The sequence below is a fragment of the Stegastes partitus genome, unplaced genomic scaffold, assembly GCF_000690725.1.
Source record: "Stegastes partitus isolate 25-593 unplaced genomic scaffold, Stegastes_partitus-1.0.2 Scaffold1230, whole genome shotgun sequence".
Taxonomy (NCBI): domain Eukaryota; kingdom Metazoa; phylum Chordata; class Actinopteri; family Pomacentridae; genus Stegastes; species Stegastes partitus.
The window spans coordinates 18,583-26,877 of NW_007578961.1; positions in this window are offsets into that span (position 1 = coordinate 18,583).

The following is an 8,295-nucleotide window of genomic DNA, read 5'->3' on the forward strand; positions in this document are numbered from 1 at the left end:
CTTCATTTTTCAGGGCCGGTTGCTACGTCCATCTTTTATACAGTCTATGGTCCAGACACAACTCTCGCCTCTTCTGAACGAAGCGAACGCCGCAGGATCTGTTTGTAGACGTGCTGCTTGATCATCTGAAGGGGAAAGTTTGTAGTTTGGGGTTGAAATCTATCTTCTGTGACACCAGTCCTGGAACTTTTCTGACACCTCGAATGGTTTTAATGTTGTTTTTGGCCAAATGGACAAAAGTTAGAAACAGTTTTTGCCCTTTAAATGAGAGCTTAAAGTTTTATATATTCAAATGGATCTACAACAGTCCAGACAACTGACTGAAGTTTTCTCAAGTGAAAATACTGCATTTTTTCCTGTGCAACATTTAAAAACATATATACCTGAACTATACTGCAGTATCATTTAACAGGTTAAACAACCGAGACAGTCGATCGGGGAGGTGATGCTTCATTTGACACTGACACCACCACGTCAACCTGGAGGGAAAAATTACACCTTTGAACTAAAATTATCCGTCATAAATATGCAGCGTAAGAACGCGACAGGATGTGTTTTGCTCTCCAGGGTTTTCCTAATAGGCGCCGTCTGTCTGACCCGTCGCACCCCCTGTTGTCATATCAATAAACCAGGCAATTATTTTTTGTCTTTGCTCGTGTAAAATGAAGAAAATTAGCGTGCCCTGCAGAGCAGAAAATCAGGGGACACCAAACTCAAGTAGTAACAGCAGAAAGTGAAAAGTAATGGATTGAGGTCAAGCTGTTTGTTGACATTATTACTGCCTCAAGTGGCTTCGGCTTGTCGCTCAAGTTCAGCAACAAAGGTACGAAAAACGAACTTAAAGTGGGAACAGGCAACTTTTCAGCCACCCCTCGCGTTTCTAAGTGCTGTCGCGCTTTCCTGAAAGGAACCAAACAACAACCAAGACTATTCTCGTGGACTAATCGTAGCAACTGGACTCGCTTGAGCTCCTTGAAGACGTTTCATCCAAGAGGCTTCATCAGTTCTCGGTCCTGCCCCTAACGAACCCCACTGTGGCAGGGGGAGCACTAACGACCTACATAACGAGGGGGAGGAGCAACAAACCCCCAATTGAAACCGGAACTCAGGTGTTAATGGATCCTTAAGGATATCTGGAACTCCCAACTAGTCAGTCAGAGCTGATGAAGCCTCTTGGATGAAACGTCTTCAAGGAACTCAAGCGAGTCCAGCTGCTACAATCCACGAGAAGAACCACGACCTGGATGACTGAGAATCTTCACGGACAACAATCAAAACTATTTAGGGAACAAGAAAGACAGAAGAAATCCCTGGTTTGTTTGTTCTTTGTGCCGTAAATTGAGTTTTAACATTTTCCTACCTGGTGACAGACAGAAACAAACAATAACAGCAGAGGCTTATAGGCAGGACTTGACTGTGGGACAAAATAAATAAACCCGCCGTGGCATTTTAGCTTCCTGAACATGAGCACCAGCCACTCCAAGAGAGAGGAAACGTGACGAACCCCGTGAAGTTGTACAATCAGCTGCTATGAATTCTGATGGCATCCAGTGTGAGAGTGGAGGAGACAGAGTGCATGATAAATGACTGATCCGATGATCTGTGTTTTCCAGACAAAGTACTGTTGAATAAATCGTACGCTCGCTAAGTCGGAAGGACGCTTGTGTGAGTTCTTCAAAAAAAAACCAAGCGAGGGCATCCTGCGTGTATGAGATAGAGAGCAGATGTGATAAATGATTGACTTCCATGATCTTCCAGATAAAAGCAGCGTTTGAGAAAAGCCACACAGAAGCCGGTTTGTTTTTTCCAGGTCCCGACAGAGCGCTGTTCACTAATAAATCAGTGATGGTTGATTTATTAGGGGATCTCGAGCAGGAGGGTGGCGATCCCGTGAGCCGGGAAAAAAAAACTAAAAAGCTTTTGTGTTTAACCAGCAGGAAAGCGTCCAGTCCAGTCCTGCTGATGCCGTCGTACATCTACAGACATCACACTCTACGATCAGCTTCAGAAACGACACGTCAGAACAGATTCTACCACTTTATCATGAAGTTTGCAAAGTATCCACTGCTTAGAATAAGTTGTCCTCAATCTCACACCTCTATACTTAAACTGAAGAAGCAGCCAAGCAGGAAGCGTGACTCATATTCCCTCTCATGTTTTACATACAGAGAAAACACTGCTCAGCACTCTCGTCCCCCTTGTGTCAGCTTCTCTGCTCCGTTCTTGTTCCCATTGCAGCAGAACTCATTACGGTACAAGCTCAATAAAAAGGAAAATATCCACCAACCCGAAATGTTTCACACCCACAGACTGCCGAACATGTTATTTGTAAAACTTGCTCGCTTGCTTACTGGCTGCGTAATGCCACTTTCGATCTCGGGGAGCTAAGCTCGGGGAAGCTCTTTGTTGGGCCTAAGTGCAGTTATTTACAACATCTCAGGCCCAGTTCCCCTTCAGGAGGACGCCGTCTGTTCACACGTATCTAACTTTGGAGGTGACGCATGTGTTGCTGAATAACAAGACGACATTAAATAAGACAAATTTGATCATATTAGGAGGTTGTTTTCTTTCAGCGTAGTCTTGCTGTTTATATCTGCTTCCACTGTTTGCATTAAGGACGACTAAAGGCTAGAAACATTTATTAAATGTGGTCAAACTGATATATCTACAGCATGCAGCAGCAGTGAGAACTCCTCTACGGTATCACTTAAAGGTCAAATGATTCAAAGCTCACCTCTTAATAACTGCTTTATTTCTAAAGAGTTTTTCTCTTCTGAACAATTAAAAACAAAGACTTTAGATATTCAAAATACAGACGTAAAAGTGGGAAAGCAATAAAAGTGAATGAACCTGCAGCCGCTGAGTTACAAAGTTAGAAACACCGAAACAAACCTCAGTACCGCTGTGGTTTCCCACCAGCCTGACTGCATGAGCTTAGTTATGAAATGACCTCTAAACACCAGAACTTTTCCAGTTGTTGTCCGTCTAAACGTCTGCATCACGGCCTCACATGCAAAAAGACCTGCCAGAGGTTATGATCAGATTTAATTATGACACTTAACCGCGATGGAAAATGAAACAGGAATCAATGAAAACTAAACAGACACTGAAAGATTAAACTTTGCTAAATAACATGAAAAGAATATTGAATATTGAGTTGAGACCAAGATAAATATGAAGAGTTCATTTGCAAAAACAGATAATTCCATCATCACAAACCTTCAGAAAACCCACTTTTCCAGCAGCTACCTGAGACAATATCAATCAAACTTAAGTTATCTCTGTTGTTGTCGTGTCATTTCTACTCAGTCAAATCCAATTAACTTCAGTTTGATTGATATTATCTCAAGCAAACAAGAAAAAAAATAAGTTTTCTGAAAATCTACAAAAATTGAGTTTTTTGCAAATGAACTCTTCATTTGTTCAATTTGATGAGGTCCAGTATTTTGATCACCACAGTGAATGCATCGTCTCTGACAGTGGAGAACAAATGTGAGACGAGATGATATGAGGCTACGTGACTTACAGCACTGTTGGGGAGATGATGTTTATAAATGCTAACATGAAGGTACGGTGGCCGGCGGGGCCAAATGACGTACATATCCACAAACGAGCTGCATGTACATGAGTGTGTTGCATAAACAGAAAAGCGCTGCAAAAAGAAAACGCTGCATCCAGTCACACAGTGGAAGTGCCCCAGACCTCTAGGGGGCAGTAGTGAGCTTTTCACCTGAGAGGGAGACAACGGTGAGCGAGATAAGTAACGTTAGTTGAGGGAAAGCTGTATGAAAAGGTTTGTGTTCTCTCGTCTGCATGGATGAACATAATCAACAGAGAGAAGACAGGGAGACGGTAGTAAAACACCACCCAGATAATCACAGTGATGGAAAATCTAAAGACCTAAGAACTTCCCCTAGAGGCCAGGGGCACTTCTGTTGTGTGACTGGATTCCACCCCGTCAGAGCGCTTCCCAAGGGGTGGAAGTGTCCCACGCCGAATATTCAGATATTCATCATTAATTGTGCCTGAATATCCAGAGAGCAGAAAGTTCTATTGGGACCAGCCCTACTAGTTATTACAACAACTATGAACAATAAATATTAACAACTAATGAGTCTTCCAGCATCAAGCCCTCCTTGTATCTGGACCTCCGTCTTGACAATCCGACAGCCTTGCTATCCGACATAAAAGAAGATTTTACATTTAGTGTCGGATCATCGAGTCACGACTCTACATGCAGCTCGTCTGTGTATGAAGGCCTGCTGTGGATGAACCAAAGCAGTGGCTGACAAGATGATTTCCAGTCTGGCAGAAGAGGAACATTCTGGCATGACAACGACCCAAAAGTACACTTAAATCCAATAAAAACAATTTTGGGGTATTTTAAAGAGCAATAAAACTCCTGCAGCACAGAGCAGCTGGAAAAGAAAGGAAGATCTATGAAGAATGTAAGAGCGTATCTGTCCATTCATCTTTCCTTTAACGCTGACGAGGATCGAGTTTGTCATCAAAAATAAAGGCAGACACAAAATTGAAGGCTCGCATCGCAGTTTCAAACTTGTGTATTGACTTTATTGTATTGAGCTCCTGCAGTGGGGCCTGCATTTTAAATATATTAAAAGTAAAATATGTGATTTTAATTTTTCATGGGGGCAAATATAATACATTTCAACTTCATCTATACATCTTTGTGCAATTGTGATCAGCAGCTCACAGGTTTATAACTGAGGAATATTTGCTGCATGAAAATGCTAATCATATCTTGTACATTCTGCATTATTATTATTATTTATTATCAGGCTACACACCGAGTCTGCAGCACAGACAAGCATCTTGGCACTTAAGCATGCATCTCATTAATGAGTTTAAATGTATGAGACCAACAATCTGGTATCCATTTACCGCCTGTGAGGAGATTCCTGCTAAGACCCAATCACTTGGCAGAGCCGCGGCCTCGCAGCGTCCAAAAGCAGCCGCACAGCGATGCATCGGGCGCACTGGCAAAACACACAGCAGTGTCTTATCTGCACTGGCACGCAAACAAATCCACACATTACAAGGGCAAAGCATCCTGGCTGACATAGCCGGTTTACAGTCAACAATCTCTCACACAGTTTTAATGAGCTTTTTTATTTAAGCTAAACAATGTGCTCTGCATCTGTCTTCTTAGTTCTTGGACACTTGAGATTATTTCTACAGATCAACATAAATGCACATGAACAACTTGCAGATCTCACGTCCAAAAAAGTTCAAAGACGCTGAACCTGAATTGTTTTAATGCAACTCAGTCTGTGTAGGAACAAATCATACAAAAGATGCTTTCTCTTTCTGTCTGTAGCAGCTTTTTTTTCCTCCTAAAACATCAAACTTCCTAAACAAGAGTGACGTTACTGCAAAGACGTGCTGTCAGCTGCCAGCAGATGCTGATAGCCGCTGTCACGAAGGATAAAAAAGACCTCCCACTGCAGAGGGACAGCCAGAGTCAAGTTCACATTTTTTTTATTTTTGTTGTATCATCTGCTCTCCAGAAGAATCTTCAGAGACGGAGGATTATGGATCCCGTCCCAACCGGCGCTGCTGGGCTGCGACACCAGCCACTGTGCCGGGGGATGGGGAGGACGAGGAGGGGGTTCTCTGACGGAGCGTTTCAGGAGCTTTTCGGACAGAAGCACCGCGCCGGTTTATCCAGCAGGGGGTGTTTAACCAGCTTCAAAGAGCTGCTGGGACTCATCAGCTGCCAGATGACCTGACCTGTGCCGCGGGCTGCCGACATTAAAGGACAATTCCCACTTCAAAAATGTCTAAATATGTTGTAGCAGTGATTTCAAGCGGCTGCTTCCCTTTGATGGTTTGGTATTTAAAAAAAAGCAAACATCGGTCACCACAGCAAAATCCATCCACTCCACTTTTGTGAGTGATCCACCTGTGAGAGCAGATATTCTGACATAAACTGCAAAAAGTGTGCAAAGACTTTTCTTATCTGCATGTGTCGGGAGAGAAAATCACTGAATCCCAGAAGGTTCAGAACAGTCGTGCCGTTTTTCCATCAACAAAACAAACCTAATGAAGCGCATCAGTAAATACATTAAACTTAGATGTTCTGATCCTTTTGCTGATGGTTTCTCCGCGATAATAACAGGGCGGCGGAGGCCCGAGTGGAGCCCATTATTACCCATAAAGCATTTCATTACCATGATCATCGACCTGCTGGTAAGAATTCTTGGGTTTCGGGCTGCGCCAGATGACAGCTTGTGACAAATGCGGTTAAAACGGAGACTGAAGTTCATCCATTATTATTTCAGTGTAAACAATACTTCAGCCATGATCTCCGAGACTCCGCCGCATTGTTGTGTGAATGATTTACGACACGCGACGCTGACTGAACGGCTTCACCACTGGAGGCTTGTGTTCGCAACAATATACGACACAATTGCATGAAAGACTCCCACACACACACACACAAGCAAGGCCTACCACAGCCTGGCTGCAACCCTGTTTTAAATTACCTCTTTGTGATGCAATTACCCCCCTCGCTGCGAAGGGTGATGTTGGCTTTTTGTTTCACCACCATTTGTTTTCTGTGTGTGTGTGTCCTCTCCGGAGCATCCCGACAAAGACTCCGCGACCTTGCCTCCCATTTAGACGTCGCTATCCGACCGCGCAGAAACCAAAGGCGCTACTCTTGGGGAGGGGAAGAGGAGGGATGCAAAAATTGTCGAACGATTCCCAGCGGATACTTGAGGAGTAAGAATAGGAAATGGGATGTTCAATGATGTGCTGAAATGTGTGTGTGTGTGCATGGCGACAACAAACTACAAGAGAAGACAAAAGGGAAGCGGCGAACGTTCAAGCCCGTCTTTGTGCCGCCGTGGTCGCCGAGAAAAAAGCGACTTGTTGGGAGACGAAGCCGCCGAAGAACTGCTTCCTTCAGCGTTCGTTCGGAAATAAAACTTTGCTTCACAAAGGCTCGCTGTCGATGCAGTACGCTCCGCCAGCCACTTCACAGCAGCAGCAGACTGGAAGTAGGTCTGCTGCCACTTTTGGGAGTCGAGCAAAATGGGAAATTTAACAAATCAGGGTTGTGAACTGATTTGTATAAATCATATAATAAGCAACGTGCCAAATGGTTGTCATTTAGGAAATTACACGGCCAAATAAAAAAAAAAAAAAGAAAAAAAGACATCCTGGTATTAGCATAAAATCAAAACAGGATCGCTGCCAGTGTTGCTGACAATGTGTACAATTATCTGCTTTTTGGTTTTCATTCAGTCCGGCGTGAGGTGTTCGGCCCATAAAAATCAGCGTGGGCAGATGGCAGATCAGTAAATTACGTCTAAAAAGCCAGTTAATGTTGAAACCCGCCGACAAAAAAAAAAAAAAAAACAGATAAAAAAGGAGCAAATGAATAAAGCGCTGATTGTCATTATCACAATTCATTTATCTGTTTTGCCACCCTCCTCTCTCTCCCCGTGTCCTCACTTCACCCGCCGCCTGCTAATAACGCGAGCAAGGTGTGAAATCAACACAGAGCCGCGGCATCTGTTAGCCGACTCCAGTTACTCCACTAATAGCTTTAATGTCTTGGTTGGGAAGAAAATGCTTTCTTGGCAACTTTAATTTTGTTGACACAATGCCTTTGGAGAAAAAAAATAAATAAAGAAATGTCCTCGGCGAGATCACTTAAGTAGAAATCGATGCGCTGTCTCGTGATATAAAGGAAGAACACAATGAATTGCCTTTAATATGCATTAGCAAGTAAGAGGCCTGTGAGGAATTTTCTCCAAACTAAATGACAGCGTGTGTTACTTAACTTACTGCATGTACGACCGGGGAAATGGAGCACATTTGTACATTAATAAGCAAAAAAACTAGATGGGTGACTGAAGGAAGAACCACAGTGTTGGTTAAACGAGACTGTTGGTCTGACATATGAAACAAGTCCAAGTCACACACTGATGACTCACACGTTTCAACACCCCTCCGACAGGCTTAGTGTAACAGTGTCACACCACTAAATGTGTTTCTCTGTGACGGACTCACAATTAAGAGCATTAGTTATGAATATCACTGGTGTTATGAATCATTGTCAGGTAAATTTTCTTCACAGATAGAGATCAGCAGACCACAGACCAATGGAAAACTGTTGGCAACACAAAGTGGGAAGGTACAAATTCCATCGTTGAGGCAACACAATTGAGGCAACTGAGGATGTGGTTAATGGACCTAAGATGCCATTTAATCAAATGCAGTTCCCAAACTCTTTGACACAAGTACACAACATGAACGGCTATTCTT